Source organism: Oxyura jamaicensis, chromosome 5, assembly GCF_011077185.1.
Source record: "Oxyura jamaicensis isolate SHBP4307 breed ruddy duck chromosome 5, BPBGC_Ojam_1.0, whole genome shotgun sequence".
Taxonomy (NCBI): Eukaryota; Metazoa; Chordata; class Aves; order Anseriformes; family Anatidae; genus Oxyura; species Oxyura jamaicensis.
The window spans coordinates 10,972,444-10,996,314 of record NC_048897.1 but is presented as its reverse complement, the minus strand read 5'-3'; the positions used below and the strand labels follow the sequence as shown (position 1 = coordinate 10,996,314).

At 36.4% G+C, this 23,871-nt stretch overlaps 1 protein-coding gene across 6 annotated transcripts in view; it reads left to right on the top strand.

Annotated features, from left to right (window-relative positions):
• AKAP6 (A-kinase anchoring protein 6) overlaps nt 1–23,871 on the top strand; it is a 273,748-nt gene that overhangs the window by 50,147 nt on the left and 199,730 nt on the right. The gene's annotated exons all lie outside the window — the stretch shown is intronic.

The following is a 23,871-nucleotide window of genomic DNA, read 5'->3' as shown; positions in this document are numbered from 1 at the left end:
TAGAAGCTGTATCATTCTCAGATTTTTTTTTTTTTTTAATGTAATTTACTTAGCACTTAATTCAACAGTTGTAACCATGTAAATTAACATGTTCAAACTGAGAACAGCAAATACAGCACTAAAGGTTATCTGACTGGAAATTTTGAAAATGCCCAGAAACATTCCCATTGTATTTAATGGACTTCAATCCCTAAAACACCCAAATCTGTGTCCCAATTAATGTGGCTGCTCATTTGAAAACTAAATGTAGTTTCAAGGGCAGTAGGATAGCATCTAACGTCTGGCCTCTCTGTCATGCAAAGGTTACATTCATGATTGAACTCAGGTAGGACTACATACAAAGTGGTAAATGTATAGATTTTTTTCATCTCTGAGTCTTGAAGAAATATGAGGTGATAAGATCTGAATAGTCACAGTCAATAAATCATATATTTTTTTTTCCAACAAGAAAACCCATTAGCAAGACTGGACTTTGTCAAAAAATAAAGTAAAATGAAAAAAAATGTTTTGTGTAAAGCAAAAGAGCAACAATCTTCCACCAATTCAATGACTGAAATCAAATCTGTTTAATTATTGCTGTCTGGGTTGCAAATTTAAAATTCAGTTCTGAATCTTTAAACATTTTATAGAAATTCAAGGTGAAATTCAATCAAATATTATCCGGGACTGTTTGTGCATGTTTGTTTGCAAGGCTTGGTTTGCTGCAGTACATTAAGCATGCTTTTGAAGGCAGCAAACAACCTCCAAAAATAGCAAGCAAATATTATCTCTTCAGAGGGAGCTGTCTTCAGAGTCCTGCATACTGAGGCCTGTTTATGCGAACATAGTTTTCCTTCGTACTCAGCGCAATGGTATTTTATTTATGTTTATTTTAGGACTGGGGCTTTAGGATATCTTAAAATACAACTCTGTGTATGAGTGCTCACCACAGAGCAATTGTACTGTAATCAGTCATAACCAAAGGTGGTTATGATCCTGCCATTTATCTGAAAAATTTGGGGTAAACTTTGCTAGCCTTTGAACATATGCTAGCCTATGTCCCCAACATGCAGTAGGCTCTTAGAGAACGTGCTTTTTACATAATGCAAGCAGACATAAAAGATCTTGCTGGACACTGCCACGCTGATCTGGGATCGCTTGTGGCTGAATCAGTGCAGAGCTGAGCTGAAACTGAAGAGTGGGAGAGCTTGTGGATGGCATTTGCACACAGCTTCGGGCCAGCTTGGGGCACAAGCAGGACTGAGCTATGCCCGCTGGCAAAATGGGAGTGTTCTGTACATACAATTCACCTTCATACATTTGGTAAAATATTTTGTTTCCAAATGGCGGTCAGTGAATTAAGAGCGTGCCTCATAGTTTTCTCCTTTTTAGTTTGTGAAGCAGCAAGAGTCAATGGTAGTTCATAAAGTACTTTTTTATTTATTTATTTATTTATTTTAAAAGCTGTGAAAGCAGTTGCTGTAGCACCTAGGGATTGTCTGGGACTCGGAAGATATGTGGTTAATGCAACCGTAAAAAAAGGACAATGTGAAAGAATCTCAATTACGTGCGGTTACATGGGCTGTCAGCCAGGGTAGGGGGCTGGCAGTGAGGCTGTCAAATAGCCTCTGTATGGACCCTGGATTCATGGGGAAGTGCTGCCCTTCTGCATATTTATATGTGTAGGTTATCTTTGTGTGTGCAAGATAATAACTGCATTTTAAGATATTTTTGAAATATTTGATACATTTTTTAATTATTCAAAGAGTAACATAGGTAGTTACATTTTTTAAAAATCATCTGAACTAGTAGTAAACTCAAAAAAAATCTGAAAGACATTAGGAATATGGAACTTGTGTAAGCTGCTCGCCTGTGTACAGGCAAGAAGGAAGTAACACTTCAAAAACCAAATGCTTTTATTCGGACTTCAGATATATTTCAAATCATTTGTCTTTGTATCCTCTTACATTATAACACAATGAACTGATACTGCTATTATACATTGATTCTAGGGCTTTAGCTATAGGATTTTTATCCTAGAGTTTCAAGAGTATACGATAAATGGAACTATGATAATCTGTTCTTTGTTGGAAACAAGTGAAACAAGTGACATGTTTGGAAGAGGAAAGAGTGGTCAACATAAATACAGTTATCTCATCATTTATGGATAATTGACAGCTATAACTGTAAATGCATCATGAAATAAAAACTATCTTCTCTAGGCTGTTTTGTTGCCCTAGGAATCAGAACCTGAAAAACAAAATACTTCACATAACTGATTTTAAAATTACTTAACTGTTTTTCATAGCTCCTGTTTTGAGTAAATGGAATTGAAGCAATTATGCAAACATTACATGAAATGAATACATTTACAATATAATATTACTAAATTTAACAGCAATATAAGATTGCTTTTATATGGTAGGATTATGACCAGCATAATGCACGTTAGCTTTATCAATTCTTCACGTAGTAACCTGCAAAGTACTAACATCACACACATGAATATGTATATGTGTACATATACAGGTGGAAATATCAGCATAAATATGCACGTAAAAGTCTTTTTCAGTGTCACTAGTAAAAAAGTCCTCTATTACAGACCTGGCGAAGGGTTGTTCCTAATTTGCAAACCTACAGCAATGCAGGTTAGATCCCCCTTTCCGAAGTTTCACACTGTGTGGTTACAGGAGCCAGTCTCATCTTGTTCTGTGGTCACTTCTAGCACATGAAGTGAAAAGCGCTTTTTTCTGTAATCTTTCATTTTATACTTATTTAAGTACATAAATCACTAGGTGTTTTTTTTGTCCAGCTTAACCTCCAGGCCTTGCTTTAAAAACATAACGTTTAAAATGTTTCAACCTTATCGGAGGTCTACAAAACATTCATAAATATTGCTATGTTCCCTCTAGATTTTTTAAAATATATTTTCTATTTGTATTTTATGGCTAGTGATGGTCTTATCATTTTGTGCTTGCAAGGCACCCAGAATACTGAGTTCTCCATCTGTGGCTTGAGTTGAAAGAATGGTTTTCAAGGGGGATTTGGAACATCCTTAGTAATGTGCTTTAACTTTTGTGCTTAAGAAGTTGGACTCAGTCATTGTAGGTCCCTTCTAACCATACTTTTCTATTCTAATACTTAAAAAAAAGTACATAACCTCATACAGGTTCTCTTTTTTCGTATGCTATAATAATTCTCACTTCTCCCTGAGGGATTCCTCCCAACTGATCTGGGTCCTTCTGGAAATGATGTGCCCGGGCTGGACACAGGGCTTAGTGTGAGGCTTCGCTACTGCTGAGTAGACTGAAAAAAGTACTTCACACGTCTTTTAGATGATGTGTCCCAGTTTAGTATTTACTTCTTTCACAGCAGCAGGAGACGGTTGATTCATGTACAGCTTGTGATTCATTGTAATTCCCAAACTCCTTTACTGCACTAAGGTTTTTTCATCTCTTATCTATTTCATCTGTACTATTTTACTTGTAGAACTTTGCCTTTGTATGGATATATATATATATTTTTTCCCTTTTAAATCTCCCCACACCATTCTCTTGTGTCTGTGACTTGTTCAGTTCCAAACCTTCTGGTGTGTTCCAGAAGCATCTCCTCCCAGCACAAACATTGCTGTCATCTGCGGATCGAATAAGTCTTCTCTATACTCTTTGGTCCAAATCAAAGACAGAAACAAATGATATAGACTCAGGGTAGAAGTCTGTAATATAACAGCTTCTGAATATCATTTTTTTCCCACTGTAACGTGGCAGCAAGGCAATTTTTTCATTGTTTGTTTTCCTCAACCAGCAGAGGTGCAATTGCATTTTTGTTCTGTTTTCTATTTGTTTCAGGTGCTTAAAGTTGATTTCTTCCCTCTGGCTGTCAATTGGCTAGTGGTGATGATGGGTTGGCTTGACGATCGAGGCCATAGGAGCCTCATGTTATTCCGTGGAAAAATTGCTCAGCAAACAGATAATCTTTCTTTTGTGAAGGCCTGCTCTGGGTTACTGATGCAGATCTATCTGTGCTTGTGCTCTTTTTGTAATCAGGAGCTCTTTTTGTAATCAGGAGCTCTGTTTCCTGTGGCTTGTTTGGGTGTTTGCTGCTACTCTCGTCTTGCTACATGATGTAGAACTTTATTAGCCATCGCTGCTCCTTTGGAAATACTTGCTTCTCTCCCTTTTGCAATGCCCTCTCTCAGAACTAGCCAAGCAGCAGGAGTGGGAGGCTGGTCTTATGTCATCCCTTGGGAAATTTCCTGGAAAGCTCAGCTTCACATGAGTGCTTCACTACACTAGATGCATGAATCATAACTCTCCAGGGTCTGGAATGTCTTATATTAGCTATTTATCTGGTCATCAGTCTTAACCCAAGCTGTGCTAGGATGCATTCACGTCTCTCTAACACATTCATTGAAGCTCTTAACAATTGAAAATATTTGTAAAAGAGATGAAAAAAGCCCTTGTTTTTACTACAAGCTAATCTAAAAGTGCCCGCACTCTGCCCTTGTATTGTGTTAACCTGCTGAGATGCTTTCATGATCCATTTGGCTTTTTTATTCTGAATGTTTGCTTTTACAATAAATTCCTTCTTGGAATCCTCCTGAGGCCTGACTTGGATCTGTCTCATTCTTCTGTTTTACTGTATATTCCTTAACCCTCAGGGAGGGTTCTAGCATTTCATCTCACTGATCATTGCTTTTTATCTGTGGCTTTGGAAAGCCTTTTATTTTGCATGAAGTATAATTTTGAATGATAAAGTTCTGTATTTCTGATGTCAAATAGCTTTTTATTGTGGAGTAAAGTACTCCACTGCCACTTTGTGACTTACAAGTCTGAACCACATACCTTCTGTTGACATATAAGCGGGCATAGCATAGCATTTGTGCTGATTGTCTTTAGATATTTGCAGGACTTAGCTCTTTTCTCTCTTTCTGAGTAGAGAGACTTCAGTCATCTTTCTCCAAGATACCTGAGCTAGCCTCAAACATATCTTGACTGGATCTTCTGTCTTTCCTCCAAACACCTCACAACACAATTTTCATGAACTTTGAATGGAGGTCAAACAGCACGTAGCCATTTCATTTTGCCACCTCTGTTTCCATCTTTACAGGGACAAAGAATTTTTAGTTGCCTTTCTCTTCATACTTAAACTCTGGATAAGAATATAAGGAATTACCAAAGCAAGGTAGTAAAGGATATTAGTTTCTAATATATCTGCAGTTAGTAATTCCTTTTCTTCGTTCCATTAGAAACATTTTGCAAAAATGTAAAACCCAGGGTACTGTAGGTCTTTCTCTCTCATCCCCTCCACTTAAATTCAGAAGGCTTTTATTGCCTACATGATACTAGGTATTGCTTTTATTGAATAAATGCTGAAGGCTGGACCAAATTACTTTTCTGACTGTGAGTTTTATTCTCAGCAGCTGTTTTATTTTGAGGCTTGTGGCAGCATACCTTGCTGCTGTAGCTATATGGTCTTTGGCTGTGCCAAACCACCTTTAACTAAGGGTGCTATGTCCCTGTCTCTGTACTGTACAGACACTTCTGTATATTGTAAGCAAACTTGGAGAGGCAGAAAGCCTCTTCATGGTACCATAACTGACACTTTGCAAATGGTCACAGAAAATGTTAGTGACAATCTTTACAGAAGGCTGTGTATAGGAAGCTCCTAATGGAAATGCTGTGTGGAATGCTTTATCTTGATGGACAGAAGTTTGCCACAAGACAGAAATGAAAATAAAACCTTAATTGCAAAGGCTGATGGCAACTAAGTTCAGCTGTTTTGCTTGTAGGCAAGATATGACCTTGGTACTTCAAATGAATTTTGCTATGCAAATTTGAGAGTAGTTATTCAAAAGGAGATGACAGAAAATAATAACTCGCAACTGCACAGAGTGATTCTTGAGATTTCTGGGTGCGTTTAAGAGCTATGGTTTATGAAATAGATCTCTCTGACAGACTTCTATACCTTCCATGTGTGGATGTTAGTATTAATGCCTGTAGAAGTAAACATTTGGCTATGAAGTATGACTTGTTGCTCAGTAGAGGCCATTGTATTTAGATCTGAGGAGCAACAAGTTGTTGTTCATAAATGCATGACAGTTATTTGTGGACTCTTGGGTCTAACAAATAGGGTGAGAGCAAGTGGTATGGTAATTCATTGATTTTTGGCATCATTAAAAATTTTGTAAAGGTATCACCTTAAGTTGCATATGAAATAAAATTAAGTAAACTTCAATGAAATGAAATTCAGATAAAAAAATAAACATTCAAGGCTCCTCTGTGCAATATGATAACTGTTTCTGATATGATTTTGTTTTTAAGAACTATGTTAGACAGCTAGTGTGAGGATTTAATGCCCATATCAAAAACTACTAAATTGAAAGTGGTCCATACCTGTAGGGAAAATGTAACTTCATTTATTCTCTACTAGTTAACAAGTCCTAAATGTATGAGACACTATCTCAAAAGGACTGTTTTCAACTAATAACACTTAATAAATTTCAGTCTCTCTAATCCTGTTAAAACTATAAGCTTCTCAGAAAACATTCACTTGCAAAGTTTAAAGTTTGAAAGAGCTCAAATGTTTCAGTTGAATGCATAGGGGGAAGGAAGTTCTTCGTACTCTCAACAGGCAGAAGCAAAAACCAAATTCACTGAAGAATTTACTAGCGCATTTTCTTAAAATATTTGACTTGGATGTCCACTGAAGATTTGAAGCAATTATGAAATTATTCAGAATCTTCAAGTTCCTTATTAATTTCAGATATAAAAATAAAGTGCTAGCTGCTGGTGTCGTACAGATTCAGGGTTCTGAGTATCAGGGACTTCCTTTCGGCAAGTTTGGTAATAACATTTTAGATCTTAGTTGCCTATGTAAAGGATACTTCTGTCTTAGATAAATCACTTCAAGGAAAACTTGTATAAAATTACTTTGCTCTTATTCCTCAATTTTCCTTTTCAAAATCCAAACCAAAATCCCATCTGTTGACAGATCATATGTTTTTGAAACACTTAAACACCAAATAAATAGTGATTTGACTATAAGCATATCATGTGTTATGCTGTGCTTTGTGCATAGAGATTCCAAAGATTTGACAGAGTCTTTGTGGATTACAATCTAAGTAACTGCAGATGTTAGTTTATTTTTTTAGCCAGATGGGTTAATATAAATACAGCATAGGCAGAAATATGCTACCTGACTGGCTGCAAATCAAAAACAATTTTGCTTATGAAAGTATGGTGAAAGACTGGTAATAAATTTATCTATATAGAACATTGCCAATGGAATATATTTATATAAACATTTAAAATATTTCTGTATTCCACTGATCCTTGAACATCAGGTGGGTTTATTAGCTTTTCTTATTATCTGAGTAGTTTTGTGCCTTTATTATATATATATATATATATATATTATATAGCTATTATATATAGTTACTATTTTGCCATTTGTGTCCAGAGTATTCCTGTTTTGGAAAAAGACAAAATGGAAAACATGGAGTACCAGAAATAAATCTGAGTTTCTCAATCTATTTCACCAAATAATTTCACTGTTTAGAAGTCTTCCAATTTATATAGCATTTCTACAGTCTTGCTCAGATTGACATTTTTAATAAAAAGATGTGACTTATTTACCACTTTCTTAATGTGCTTTACTACAGTAATATCACACATTCTTTTTTTAGCATGGTTATAAGATTCATCTTGTCTTTGTAAATTTTAGGCTAAATTCTCTTCTGCCTGATGAAAAGAAAACCACTTCTGCATCCCTCAAAATTGTATCTCCTTGGCTGCGTGCTATCAAACAAGCAGAAGCCAATGCTCTATTCTTTACAGAACACTATGCTGGGGGTGTTAGGCATGCTCTTGGCTCACCTACTAGGTCAGTGCCTTCAAGGTGAAAATGATGTTCAAGTAAACATAAATGTCTATTTGCTAGATGCTAGGTTTAGAAATTAGTGCAAAGCTGTTCAGACTTGCCAGGTCTGGTGCAAATTTGAGTCCAGAAACAAGTTCCTAGTTCTAAATAAAGGAACCCCCAAACACAACAAAGCAAACAAACCCCCCTCCAACAACAAGAACAACCCCACAAAGTTCACTCCCACTGAGATGTCTACACTTCTGAAATATATGTGTATTGCAGAACTTCTGGTTTAGACTTCAGCAATGCACAAATGCATGGAAGTGCACTTTGACCGAGTATAATGATTATTTCTCCCTCTTCTCACTTCATATTGCTCCTATGTTAAACTACACTAACACAGGCTTTAGAAACATGAGCTAATGTACTCTGCCAGCGGTCTCTGGAGAAATATTACAGTAAATATCAAATTTCTGCACAGATGTTACCTATTAGTCTTCTCTAGCCTCTATCCTAATCTGACTCAAACACGAATGTTTACTGGATGTAATGATATAAATACTTTTCAGTATGACGAGAAATGTATGTTAAATCATCATGCAAATTAATTAATGAGAACATTTGCTGGGGAGTGTATTTTGTTGTTTAGTACACATAGATGTGATGAGAACTACACTACTGATGTCTAGACATGGTGGAAAAAATAAGTTGATATTATTTTGAGGGTATGAGTAAGAGTTAGTAATGTCAGCTTTTTACGTTAAATCAGTGACACCATATCATTATTCTTACTTGAAAGTAAGTATGCCAATGAGAGTTTTTATTAGAGTACCTGTGACTGTTGAAAGAATTGATTTTTTAAATATATTTATGTAATTATATATTTGTATATATACATCAACATACAAAAAGCAGTGCCACATAAATCCTCCTGGTGTTTTATTTCTTGGGGATTAGTTTGAGTCTATATATAGCTTAGAAGGAAGGATATTATTATGTTTTATAACATGCATCTGGTTCTGATCCTCATTGTAAACTATTATGTTTACACGTTTTTTTTTTTTTTTTTTTTTTTTTTTTTTTTTTTTACTTTGCATAGTTTAGTAGGCTTTGTGGACATATTTCTTATTAGTTGCTATACTGGTGGGGTATGTTTCTTTTTCAGTTTGTAATTACATGTCCCTTATAGTAGGTATGTAAAAACTGTAACATGACTTAAGGGAGTAGTCAAAGCACAGACACAGAAAGTTGCACAAAACGTTAAGAATTCTTTTGTTTGCTTTATTATTGTCAAAATTGCCTGATGAGCTTTTATAATGAGAGAGTTGAAAGAAATTTTGGGTTATGGGATGATTGCTGTCTGAATGTCAGAAATGCAACATGAATGTTTCAGTAACATAACACTCAAATTTCAGTAAGAAGCAAAAATAAGTTCCATAAGTTTGTAGTTTTAAAATATTCTTTAGTACTTACCTAGTGAATTAGATGAATTCTTTCTCAGAATCCCTTAACCAGTTAACCAGTAAAGAGTGAATCTTCTGTGAACTGATGTGATTTCTTTGCAAATCGAGTAAATTCTCATAGCTGATAAGCAAGCAAGCACGGCAGCAAGGTATTGTTCATTTTCTTGGAGAAGGCAAGTGCCTGTCTTGATAGATGTGTTTATACTTAAAATTGAGCTGTTGCCCTAAAGATGGAAATACTTACTGTGCCCCATTTCCTACATTTTCTACCCACAGCATCAGCTGTTTTCCCATTTCTCTGACACAGCTCCTATCCTGTAATTGACCGGCGTGTGAGATGCCTTCCAGGTGATTGAGCTGCAGTTAGCGTGGCCTTGCCCACTCCTGATCTGCTTCCCTTGGACAGCCTGGGAACCGTGCTGAGCCCTGAGCTTTCCCTAGGGATTGCTCAAGACCTTGGCCCTTTCTGTATCTAACAAATACAGCTGGGCTGCACGGCTGGGCGAGAGCGTAGCTTCAGGCTTGCATCTGACCGGCAGTGCCACTGTAGTGATGTCCTCTTTGTCAAAGAGGTTGTAAAGACAAACTAGATTATTTTTCTTAGATTGTTTTATGCTTCCCTGAATTGTGGGTAAAGAAGCAGTAGTAGCGTTACATGTGTTCGTACAAAAGATCCAAAGATTTGAATGCATTCCGTGTAACTATCTCTGGTGAAGTTGTGCAGAATCAGAGACAGAAGAGCAAGCTTTTGTTCTGAACAGGAGCAGAACTATTTGCAATGGAATGAGGAATGCAGAAATGGGGAGCAAAAGGAGAATTCATATTTACGGGTTGCATCTGTTAAACCTTTATGAATGTGCTCTCCTCTTTCTCTCTGTGAAGGACTCCCTGGAGGAAGACAATAGCTTTTGTGGAGGCAGTTGTAATTCTAGGCCTTGCATTTCAAAAGGTGGAACACTTTTTCTGGAAATGTTTCCATTTGTTTTTGGGAAATGTGTAATGCAGAAGGCCTAAAGCAGCACTGCATTAGATGTTGTACTACTCCAAAACTCTGACAGACCTTTCATAAGTTTTCATGAAACAGAAATGTACTGAATCTGCTAATGCATCCTGACTTCCCCTTCCCATTGAGCAGTGCCTATGCCTCTCATGATCTGCACTGTCTGAGAATACACATTTTGCAGCTTTCAGTAAAATTTATTGATCTTTTTCTCCTTAGTTAGCCCCACAACTGTACCTGCCCTATCAGTGGTTATAAACTGCAAATGCGATTTGAATCAAGTTACAATATACAGACTTATCTTTTGGTAACACCATTTATCTGTTTGTGATGAGTGCATTGGCTTCTGATCATGAATTACACAAACATTCAAAAAGCAAGAAAGCAAGTAATCTTTTTGTGGTATAGCTTCTTCAGATTTTATTATAATTTATATGGTAATGTATAGGAAATTGATTTTATATTTGCATTTCCAATGTGATTATGATTGGACAGTCTGAAATATGTTCTCATTAATTAACATATGTATAAGAACATGTGCATAAACATGTATGCATATATAGCATGCTTACAATACCATAAAAGAAATTTAGTGCTACCACTACCTTGGTATTTGTATATCAGCTTATTCCTCATCCAAGATTCTTCTGATTTATCCATCCAAAAGTGTTTGATCTACTGTGTTACAACTCACCATAATACATCACTTAAACCATGTGTATTTGTAAGAGCTCTGTGCTTGCCGTTGGCCACAAGCTGAACTGTAATTCAATAACTGGTCTCTTGTTCTCCATAGCTTTTGAGGGCTATTCTATGCCTATGCGTCTATTTAGCACACTGACAGAAGAAAAACATCTGACATGATGGAATATTGTTAATGTCCTTTCGAAAGCAAGAATTGTACTTGAGGAGCAATGTTATATTGTAACTCTAGATATGCTAGACTATCCAAATAACTCCCAGAATAATATAATAGGGACATAATTTTTTTATATATATATTTATTTATTTATTTTTCAGAGCTCTTAAACTGTGCAGGATAGGCAGAATGGTTCATAAACCAGTCCATCACCTTCTGTGAAAGGCACATCTGGAATTTGTCACTATATCCCAACACTGTCCAGCAGCTAGAATACAAAATCATCAAATGGAAGTTTTCAAAATCAGTAGCCAGCTATGCTCTATAATCATGGAGCTGAAATACTAAACTGAATATTCTTATTTGCTCTTCAACAATTATTTTGAGGCTATATTTTTAAGAAACAAGCAGGGCTAGAAAAATTAAGTGCAGGATTTTGGGGGTAATTCTACAGTCTGGGCACTTCAGACTATTGTCATGTATCGTGAGACTCAGGACAAAAGGAGGAGGGATATTCCCAAGGACAGTGCAGTAAAACTTGTCTGTGCATGGTACAATGTAAACTAGCTTGTGTTTTGAATATCCTTTTTGCCATGAAATTGCTATACTTGCAAGTAAATAATGAAGATAAGGTGACTTGAAATGTAAAGTTTAAGAATTTCAAAGAAACTGATGAGTCAGTGGAAAGGTCAAGAGCACGTCAGTACAGAAGTGCACCAGAACAAGCATAGGACTGGCTTGCTAAGGACTGAAGAAGCAAGGCGCTCCTTCAGAGGGGCATGCACTTGGGGTAGGAAATGATCGGAGCCAAATGGCTCCTTGCGGAGTGCGTAGATGCTGTACCCCCACCCCTTCCCCACCAAGAAGGGCCAATAGCTGCATTTGCTGTGCTTGTGAAAGTGTTCATATGGTGGTGCTTAGAGATGGAATGAAACCTCGGGAGAAAATATTTCTTTGGTGAGGTCATCGGGAATTCTTTCATACAGCGTTTATAGGGACTTTCTGAAAGTTCAGATGCCTGTTTTCATGGTGGAGACAGAACAGTTTGTTACACATTTTTTCTCGTTCCCATTAGGAGGTACAGGGACCCCTTATTTTTTCTATATTTTCTATACCTATTTTTCATATAGGGCTAGCATCATATCTTCACAGAATCACAGAGTAGTCTAGGTTGGAAGAGACCTCCAAGATCACCGAGTCCAACCTCTGACCTAACACTAAGTCCTCCACTAAACCATATCCCTAAGCAGTGGATAATTATCTTGCAGTGGATAATTTTGGTACGTTGTGTTGAATTAGCAAATGTTACAGTGTATAACCTGTAAATGTGTGTAACCTGATATAAATTCTCATGTATGATGCACACAAATATTCTCTTCAAAGAGTACTTTAAGCATCCACACTGTTTACAAATATCAGCCAGCACTTCATCATGAAGGATTAATGCAGAAGAAAGAAAGAAAAAAGCATACAAGGGAGAGGAGCCAGTCTGTTTTCTCAAGAGGAACATTGCATCTCTGGGTACGAACAGCATTGTTTTCCTCCAAGGAAACCCAAAATATCGATAATGCTATATTATTTTTCAAACATCAGGTAGAATAAGTAAGAAATGTTGAAACCACGGTTTTACTGCATTACAATTTAAATTAAATTCTTTTGCTTTTATCTGACATCTGAAGGGATAGCTTTCCTGACTCAAATCTGTTCCAGATTTTCTTGATCCTAATTACAAGTGAAACGATTACAATATCTTCTCTATATCTTCTCCCCGCTTCTCCCCGACTTTATGGTGATCTCCACTGTAATTTAAACCACTGTTCTCAGTTTTATAGTTAAAATATTCAGGACTGATCTGTGTATTTTGCACCAGTTCTTAATTGTTGTCTGGCTTTTGCTACTCTATTGTCCTATGCAGGAGATCTGAAAAAGATACTGGATGGGAATGACAATGTAATACTCATATTTCAATTATTTGTAGAGGTAACTTGAAAAGTTACCAGGGAATAACCTGCATGATGTAGGTATCTTAGAAACTGGTGAAAGAGACTTCCTCTGTTCAGAACAATACATATGGGTTGACCAGTGTGGAGCAGCTCAGTTTTGAAGTTGCAAAATAGCTTCTTCACATTGCTAGCTTTATTTTCCCAGCTTCTCCCTTCTGTTTTCTTTTTTTTTCTGCCTTCTTCTTTTTTTTTTTTTTTTTTTTCCTGCAAGTGCTCATGATTTTTCTCTTTCCAAACTCCCATCTGATTCTTGTCCTTTTTCATTTCAACTTCCTGCTTGTCCTTCACTGAAACACATTGCCGAGTCATCTGCTACCATGCTGAATTGCTATTTTAAAAAGCAGTTTTCTTTCTTTCCTTACCTGGATCAATGCCATGTTCTGTGGAGAGGGCAAGAGCCTGCCAGAGCGTGTGTTTAAGAAATGCTTACTGCATTAGAAATGAAGCAGGGAAGTGAAGGACAATGCCAGTCTCTGTGCATGGGCCATATTTAATTCTAATAGGCTTTTTTCCAAAAAAAAAAAAAGTCAGATTTTGTTCATTTTCTATAACCTTAGAAATGTAAATATGAAATTCAGTTTAAAATCTTTAATACATTCTCTAGTATGCTGAAAAAAAAAAAAAAAAAAAAAAGGCAGTGATTTTAAGGGTGTAGGTCTTGGTCCTGCTTCAAAGAGTTCCTGGTACGATTGTGGTATGTCCCTGCAGCATATCAGCTAGCCAACAGTGACGTGTGTTCACACTGTCCACACTACTAGAATCCACTCATGGGACTCTAACAGGGGTTTTATGCTTCGTCTTGCATCTTCCCTTATTAGATACCAAGGGCCAGTTATTTCAACACAATGGATGCAGCTTTTGTTGCCTTGCCATGTGAATAATCTGTCCTTCAATAAGAAATACATTTATAGAAAGGAGGCAGCTTAATATTGGTAGGGCAAAATGACAGTTAAGAAGCAAAGATAAATCAGAAATCTGCAATAATTCATCCAGAATTCTCCATTAAACTGAAATTGCTGAATGCTTCAAGTCCACTTTGGAGGCCTGCCTTCATAAAGCTTCCATGCCTGTGGGCTTCATGCTCGCAGAGCCTGGCTGCAGCTGGGAAATCATCTAGCACGTGGAAGTCTGCCTGTAAGTGCCAATATGAACAACAAAAATGTTCCATCTATAACATCTGTACATCTATAAACATCTGTATTAGTAATACTCAGTAAACTGGAGAATTAATCTGTGATTAGGACACAGTTTTGCAAATGTGCTTTTTTGTTGTTGTTGTTGTTCCTGAGTAGCTCTTTAACTATATGGGACCACTTAAATGTGGAGTTTGGTAACATACATTTGAATGTTTGCCTTTTAGCATGAAAATAACACATTTATAATGTCATACCTTGAGTTATTTCTACAAAGGATTAAATTGGCTTTCTTGCACTATACCCCCAGTAGAGCAATTACTTTTGCAAGGTATGAGTTTTTTGTTTCATGTAGTATTGTAGGAAAATATTTGTAATTTGTCTTCTTGGTTCATTGTTTAGTAAGATTTTCTTTTAGGGAGTTAAGTTTTAAATAATATTGGTGTATAGTTAACTGCATTTGTTATGTACATTTGTTTTCTTTTCCTTTATTTCTGTTCCTAACACATTTGTGAGAACATGGCAAATGTGGTGACATCGAAAGCTAGAATTTCTGTAAAAATGAAGCAAAACATGAAAACGCAGAGCCTCTGTGTACTAGTCTTTAGTAATAATGCTTAGTGAGTTGGAATAGCCGAAAAGCCCGGCACAGCTGTGGTTGTGTTGCAGCACCACCTGGTGCTCCCGGCGGCTCAGGGAATGAATGAATGAGCAGCTGCTGCTGGGGCAAAAACCAAGCAAGCAAAAAGCTGGGCTGGTATCTCATGTACACAACTTTGGAGCATCAATAGTAATGTGCAAGCGTTTTTTTTTTAAAAAAAAAAAAATATATATATATATATCTGAAAAAATAATGTTCATAACATGTCAAATTAGCATAATAAGGTTTACAAAATAAAATGCTTGGTCATGCAATGGTAAAGCTGATATGGAGCCTTTAGGGAAACATGTCTGCATTTATGTATATACTGATATTTATAAATGTTTATACTGATACTTCCTTGAAATATTGCATTTCTACCATGCTTTAGATGAGAAAAATAGCTCCCTGGCTGTGATGTTAATGGGAGACAGCGTGCAACTTAAAGATGCCCCTGAACAGAGGGCCCCCTGTATAACCCAACAAGTTCCTTTAGAGATTACAGAATTAAAGCTTCTCCACTTATGCAGGGGCCACTGGGAAAAATTGATATCTTAGTAGTTTTTACACACTATTTTTAAGTTGTTTACACAGCATGAGTTAGCATGCTCCCCCCCCCCACTGAATTCTTGATATAATGCAGACCAGACAGACACAACAGGACTTTTACTGAAGTCCAAAATAAACTGGTAGCAAAATCAGGAGCAAAACAAGTCCTTTTAGTCCCACCAATCCAGTGGACTGCTGCTGTTGTCATCACCTCATCCTCCCTGGCTGTTCCTAAGGCAAGCTTGTTCTCTTTAATATCATTGTTCTTTAACTGTTTGGTTTACATTTGACAATTTATTTTAATCAAAATGGGCTTTTGTAGTAAGCATTATTACATAGCAAGTTTTCTGAGAGAAGTACAGACATCAATATAACAACATCCTGGTAACAAAGTATTCCAGCATGATTAATTTCAGCATGAGAAATGCCCAAACACATTAAGTAGACCATAACGGATTTTGCTTAACTTTCTTTGATAAGTTAATAACTGTCTAAATATCTTGCTAAATTTGGAAACGTGCTAAACTCATACTTTTATCCAAATGTACTTGTGTTTTCCTTCACTGGAAAAAAAAGGGGGGGGGGGTGATAAAACAGGATAAAATAAACAGCCTCTTGAGCTTCAAGTTCAGCCCATGTGAGCTGGCACATATCCTCAGAAATTTCTGCCCTCTGCCTTAGAAATGTGTGAGCTTTCTCTATTTTTTTTTCCTTCTATGAAGTCCTATAAGAATTATTGACACATAACATGTACAGCTGTGCACGTTAAATGCTAATAAGAAGCAATGAGAACTATGCAACAAAATAGTGTACTCATTTTCAATGTGGGATGAATAAGGGACTGGCAGTCCGCTGAAGCAGTGATAAGACCAAGATTTTCATATGTCGCATTTCCCCTAAGCTCTGTTTTCCTTCTCTTACCTTAGAACAATATGTGCATTCATATAACTGTGAAATAAAACTGTTTGGTCTTTTGTGCAGTTTCACTTCATTGTAGCTCAGATGGACTGAAAGAGCAGCTGAATAACTTGATATTGAAAACTTAAAGGTCATGAATATTGGATGTAACAGCTGTTTCCATTAAAAAAAATGAGTGATGTAATCCTATTGCCTAGAAATGTCTGGAATGTGACAATCAGTCAGTTGGAATAGGAGAGGGAAAACCAGTTTTAACCAGCCTTTCATTTCCTAGGAAAGATCATATTTAGAGTTTCGCATGATTAAATCCTTCAGGGCAAAAGCTGAAACTGTCATTTGTCTAGCTATTTATTCTCTGTGAAATATTAGAAATGCGATTTAGACAAAGCATTCCTCTGCAGTAGCCTTACTCAGCTTTTGGTTTTTCAGGAGGGTGATGAAATGTTGTAACAGAAAAGTCTGGCTCCACTTAGCATCTTTCAATTACATTATATATCTCTGAATATGTCAAGTCATACTTTGTAATGGTAACACATTGAGGAGTTTTTAATAGGATAGTCGGCTTGAAAAGTGTGGGTGAAATCTGCAGCTTCATCCATTTTCTATGCACTTCTTTAATAGAATAAAGAAGAATAAATAGGAAGCTAGCATGTGCATCCCAAGCACCGCTCTTAATTTCTTAGATTCTGAAAGAAAGAACTTGAAAATATAGGGAGGAGTAGATTAAACCTTCAGTTTTTTGCTGTGTGCAGAAGGAAGATATGCTGTAACAAAGGGATACAGGATAGATATGCAGTGAATAAAATGATTTAGTTTCTCAGTGATTCTTAGTTTAAATGCCAGCAATGAAAATGCCAAAGGCACTATTCACTGGTATTTTCTTAACCAAAAGGAGATTTTAAAGTCAGCTACTTCTCTGTGCCTCACATTAGGTGCATTTGCTTGCATATTTTTTTCTGAAGACATTAAATAAATACAGATATATTCAATAGGACCAGCAGTTTGGACAGATTTGTTGTTAAATTAATTTGATTTTTGAATTAAATTGATGATGCTCAGACTGCAAAATCTGCCATGCTAGAACTTATCCCTTTTGTTTGTTTTGGTCTATTTCTTGCTTGTAACTGAGGTGTTTTCCACTTTTCATTTATGATGGTTTAGGGCATGCTTAAGAAAAACTTAGGTGAAATTATGAGCAACCTAATAATAAAGAAAATATTAGTTAATTTAAACTTCATTAAATTTGAACATGTCCATTCTGGTATTTAGACTCAATTATGTTATCTGAAATAATGTAATGATATACTCCACACGCAGCTGCACATGTGTGAATCAGTAAAAGCCAAATACAAAAGACTTTAATTTTGGTCTCTTGTATCTCACTTGAGAATCACAGAAATATATTGGGCTATAAAACCCATTTTTTTAGATCATGGGTGATGAGTCACATATATAAACTGGGTATCATGGAGAGAAAGGCTATCCTGCTTTTGAGCACTTGGCTTTTTCCAGTCAAGTGCTTCAAAAGTTTATTTACAAAATTTTGATTTAAAATAAGATTATTTTTTCCCTGAAGATTTATATAAATGGAAAACTTGAAACAAGATGATCTCATGTTCCCAGCTCCATTCACCCACCCATGCTCCTTGGTTGTCTGCAGCTTGTGTGTATTTACAGTCTCCTTGAGATGATTTTTTTTCTCTTAATGGTGTTCCTGCTTGTGGTGCTTTTAGAAAAGCTGGTCCTGTGTGCATGCGCACAAGCTGGCTGACTATTATAGCTGTCATCCGGGACGGTCAGAGGAGCTGTTTGTCGTGGTTGCATCTGTGAGGTTAGATCTGCCACTATTGGAAGTATGAGAATGGGTGGGAGCAAGAAAGCTGATCCAGGAACAAAAAAGAAGAAAGGAGGGGGAGAGGAATGGGAATGAACAGCGAATGAGGGTGTGGAGGTATGACTGAGCCTTTTGACATGACTTTGAAATAGCCAGGGAATTCGGAAGGAATTCAGGGCAAGTGGAGTGGAAGCTGAGGCCTTGTACAGAAGAGGGAGCCCTCTTCAAGAGAACTAAGGAGAAGGTAAGAGTCCAGTTGGAGTAAATTCAGCTCTTTAAGTGGTTTTCTCCTCCCACCCATAACATAATAGGTAATGCCTGCAAATGTGACTCTTACCAAAGTAACAGCCTCTGTTTTGTAAGTGATGAATCACTCCGTTGGGGAAGTTATAACTTCCTATTAATACATTTGTTCCAAGCAGATGATCTACCAGGTCCTAAAATAAATTCTAAACTTCCTAACATTAACCCAGTAAATATTTCCATCTTATTCAAAGTTTAAAAATGAAAATCAGAATAACCTGGGGGGCAGATATTTACTTTTACCCTGTGAATTGGAGGCTGGCTTGTCTCCACAATCAGGTTTATGGGGTTACCAAGTGACCGATATCATACTGGATTCCTTCCTGTCATAACGCCATGAGCATTCTGCTGGAACTTAGGTCACTGCTTAAAATAACCTTGCTAATTGCAAGTCTACAAGTGTGGGATGAAATTTCAGTTAGCTGCCATACAGCAGATCTGGATGCTGAGAAATCGCGACTGTAGCTCCGAACGTGCAAGGGAAGAGCAGGCAGGCCTAAACTTGATCTGCACAGTCACTCAGGTAGAGGCAGCAGTTTATTTGCTATATTTCATGCAAAACAAAAGCTGTTGACTCAGCACTGAAGATGGATTGGGTTACATATCATCTGTGGCTTACATGTCTGTCTTGTAAACAGACCCTTTTCTTCTGAATTGCTGGCTGTGTGTAACTCCTTTAGCTGAGGAAAAGAAATGGGACAGTCATTTTTTTGCAAGGCTGATACCTGAAAACTCTCTCTCCAGTATAAATGAGGTAAGATGCAAAGTGAAAAGCTTTCCAAAACATAGGAAATATCTAAAGCAGCAGACTATCCATTTGCATTTTTATCAGTAAAGGCAATTTTTGTTTTTTAAACCATAATTTTACAAATTCTGAAGAAGTATTGCATGACCTAAACGTGTTTGGTTTGAAATAATGTTTCATTTCCTGTGCACTGTAAATCTAACATGCAAAATGGACAGATCTTTTCCCCCATGGATGTAGACTTCTGAATATTGAGAGAAGTGTGTTTGGTCTGTTGCACTCCTTGTACTACATAATGTAAACTTTCTGTAATTGCAGTCTTTTGTTTGAACAATTTAAGTTATTCACTTCTGAAGGAAAAAAAAAGATGTTGTGTAAATGTTTCAATGTCATGTGTCCCGTGTTTCGATGGGGAATTTATAACTTTTTTTTTGTAGTTGAAACTTAATGCTCAGTCTTCTCTATTCCCTGAGACATTACTCAGCTAACTTTTATAGGTCATAGTATAATTAGAAATAGGCACTGTAGGATTATAATTACATTACTTTGATGAAAACTTTGACCGATATCGTGAAGAGTTGTGTTCAGTGAAGTTTCAGGAAACATACTGTATTTAGCGTTAATAGAACATATTTTGTCACTACATCCATATTTTGCTGTGTTAGAAACTCATTGAATTCTGTAGCTCTTCACAGGGAGACTGAATGTAACATGTGAACAGTGGCCAATGAAGTACATGCTGTTGTTTAATACTATTGTAGTCCTTTAGGAGACCTTTTTCAAAATATTCTGTGAGCTGTAACTTTTCCAAAGGCCCTTTGTTTTGTTGTTCTTCTCAGCTCACAAAGCTGCATGGGTGCCATGTCTGGAGGAATATGTTCAGACTGCTCAGAAGCGTCAGTTCCCTCTGCATTCTTTTGAAATTGCATCTACAGGAAAAGTTCAGGAGTTTTTGGCTAAACAAGGTAGTTTTCTTCGAAGATTTGCATTGGAATAAGATGATAAAGACTTCTGACTTCCCAGAATCAGAAGCTGGCACTGGATGGGAAATTGTTGACTGGTGTGTTGTTTTGTATAAAGTGCCAGAATAATGGGAAATCAACCATAGATTATGGCAACTGTTTCAACTGCTGTTTAGGTAGGAATTTCTCACTCCTTTTAAAAGGTTTTTAGTTTTGCTGTTTTGTTGCCCATGCATCGTTTACCAATTGCTCTTGATTAGACTTTGCTGGCTAAGTAAGTTACAACCATCATCTCTGTAATGGTAGTGCACACTGTCGCCTTCTCCTAAACGTTGTTGTTGAAAGTTTCAAGAAATGGAAAATTCTGCTACAGCAAATGTACTTAGCACTGGAAGTGTAGTAGTGGCTTTTTACATAAATATTATTGCCCCATTTCTTATCAGGTTCTGAATGCTTTTCAGATGTTTAAATGTATCAGTAAAGTAAGAGTTGGAATCTATTCTGTTCCATACAAGAACTAGAAAGCACTTTTTTCCTCTTCCGTGGTTATATCTATATAACCATTTTAGGTTGCGTCAAGAGAGTGTGATTTCAAACAATCTGCTATTTTTCTAAATTCTGCTGTCTTGTGTTCCTGCTGGAGAGCAGATTCACTGTGTACAAGCTGCTTGCTACTGCTGTTACTGCTCAATCATTGCTGACTAAGGGCTTATTTTCTTCTTTCCTCAATCTCTGTCTTCATTCATGTTTTATTTGTTGTTGTATCTGTAGTGATATTTTCTTTTGCTTTTCATCACTTGACACTTTCCTGTGCAAGTAGTTCTTACATGTAATGGATATGTAAGAGCCTTGAATGAGTTAGATGTACTCTTAGCAAGTATAGGATTTCCTTTCCCATATTTCTTGCATGTGTTGATAAGTAAAGAAACTCTCTCAGAAATTATTATTTTTTCTGATTTTACTGTTTTTGCAGCATGTTTGTCTCAGAGACAAAGTCTAGAAGTGGAGAGTCAAGTTCATTTTTAATTATTACCTGAGTTTTAATTTAAGTCTGCATAATTTGTATAAATTCAAGTTGCAGATACCTTCAGGAGAGGTTTTTTGAATTGTTTTGATCCTCCAAATCCCATTTGATGTTGTTTAAAAAGTAATAATAATGAAAGATAAACAGAAATGGTAGATCTTAGACATTCTTCACACTAGCTTCAAAAGAAGGTATGGCTGATGTTTTGGGAAAGGGTCGCTGCAGTGAGCAATTTTATCATCTCTAGAGTTTGTGCCTCAGTCTCAAGGTGAGACACTGTTCTGGTCATTAAGAATTATGGCCTCCTTCAGCCTTTTGCTAAGAGGGCTAAGCAGTCAATATAGGTTTTAGTATGTTATCTTGCTGCAAGTTAATTTATAGTAATGGGTAAGAGTGGTCATTATGTCCTACTTAAAACATTAGTATTTGGTTAATATATTTTTGGAGGGCAGGATTTTGAATTATAGGCAGTGTTAGAATTTTAAGGGTCCTGATATGCTGACAAGTTTTCTCAAAACTTGTTTTGATGACAGTGTATTATCAAGTTCTTGTAATGTGCTCCATACACAGTTCCCCTGTATATGTATGTATAAAAATGTGTTCTTCAAAATGTTGTTAATGTCTGGGAAACAAAAATAGCAAAATAGCAGAGATGTAGGTGTGAAGTCCAGCTTTTTTTTTTTTTTTTTTTTTCCTTTTCTAAATCTCAGGTTACCTAAAAATAAATACAATCATTTATTTATTAGGTCCTTCCTACATTGAGGAATAATAAACTAATGTTTCTTGTTGGTGAGGATGTGGCTGTTGTTAATGATGACTTCTGGATATCGGACAAACTATGGAAATTTCATTCCTAAATGAATGGTGATCTTAAAGAGGAACATAGACCGCTCTCGTAGTGCTTGGCTATCTGCATCAATGTTACCCTAAAGCTGCAGATGTGTTTTCATTATCAGTATGAGCTTGTTTGGTAGATGACCTCAGTTGATATTTGCACAATCACATTTGCTAAATGGGAAAGATGTCCCAGAAGTGATATCTCTTTCACTACAATATTCTTACACTTACTAGAACAGTGGGTAGAAGGCCAAATTCTAAAGGTTTCAATGTCGTCATACTATGTCTGGGTTTTGCCATAACCTTTCCATTTCAATCTTCCTGATTTCAGAAAATGGGAAGTTGACTGATAGCTGGTGGCAAAGTTCCTTGTAATTTTTACAAGAATAGGACTTGAACATAAACTAGGATTTAGTATAAGATGATTGATATCTCTTTTTCTAATTCAGCTGGATGGATAATTGCTATATCCCATATATTTATTTGAAATTAAGGGTAACCTAGAGAAATAAAAGTAGCCAATTACTAAAGTTGATAAAGTAAGTTTGAAGTTATTATATTCTGATTTTCTTGTTTCATTTCAGAGCACAAACTTTAAATGTTCTATTTTGTAAATTAACAAAGTACAAGTGTAGAGAGACACTTACAGTAGGGCTTCCTTCTCATCAGAACTACTTCCACATGCTTCTTGGTTTATTTCTTCTCTGTATATACTTCAGGCTGCCATAATCTAAGGGTCCTATGTCATTGTTTGTGAATCTTATTATCTGACAGAGACAGAAGATTTGGCATGGCGTAAATTCAGGATTCGATAAGCTAAATTGGTTAAGGCAATTTTTGCAGGAAATGTAAATATATACATGTGAATTAAAAAAAAAAATGCACTTGAAGCTTGAAGTCACTTAGGTTCATTAACTTCCACACAGACAAGTTCAGCTACTGAATTTCAAAGGGGTAGTTTACAGGTCCAGACAGGTAAACATCCTTTCTTTTTCTCATTGCTCCTGCTCAGAGGTAAGAGTTACACTCATCACTGAAAGCTACAGTCTAGACAAAGACAGTTTGTAACTTACCTCTGTATAACTAGAGATCAAAATGAAATGACATATAAAGAGATGCAAGGCTGCTGGTAGATAAAACTGTTCTTTTCTTCCTCAGCATAACAATTTGTCTCAACCGCAAACACGGGTCATGCTGACTTGCTTAGAGATGTGAATGACACTGACTGTGAAGTGCTTTATAAATCAAGGATCCTATTCTGGGTAGCAACATGTAATAAAAACATTTGCTTATACGTACTGTGTATACGTATAAACAAATATTTAAAAAGTACTGTTCATTTACTGCTTCTTTTAAGGTACTTCAGTCTTACTCTGCAATGCACAAGTGTACTTTCTGAAGCAGCATGAGCATCTTAACAGCCATTAGACCTGCCAGTGCTTTACACCGGGAAGTTTTCTTGTACAGCTAAAACTGGCACTTTTTTTAAGAGAATTATCCTGCTAGAGCACAAATTGACTTCCTGGAATTACTGCATTGGAATAGGCTATGTACAAGCATAGCACAGACTCTACAGTCTTGTAACCTGTTTCTAAATTTAAGTACTTCTAGCAGCAATATTTTGTCCAATTTTTAAATAAAATATTTACTTATTGATACAATATTAAAATACTAACCTCTAGCACTCTGAATCTCATAAGTAGCCCGAACAAACATACATTATTAATCATATTGAGTTTTAGATTCTGATTTAATTGGA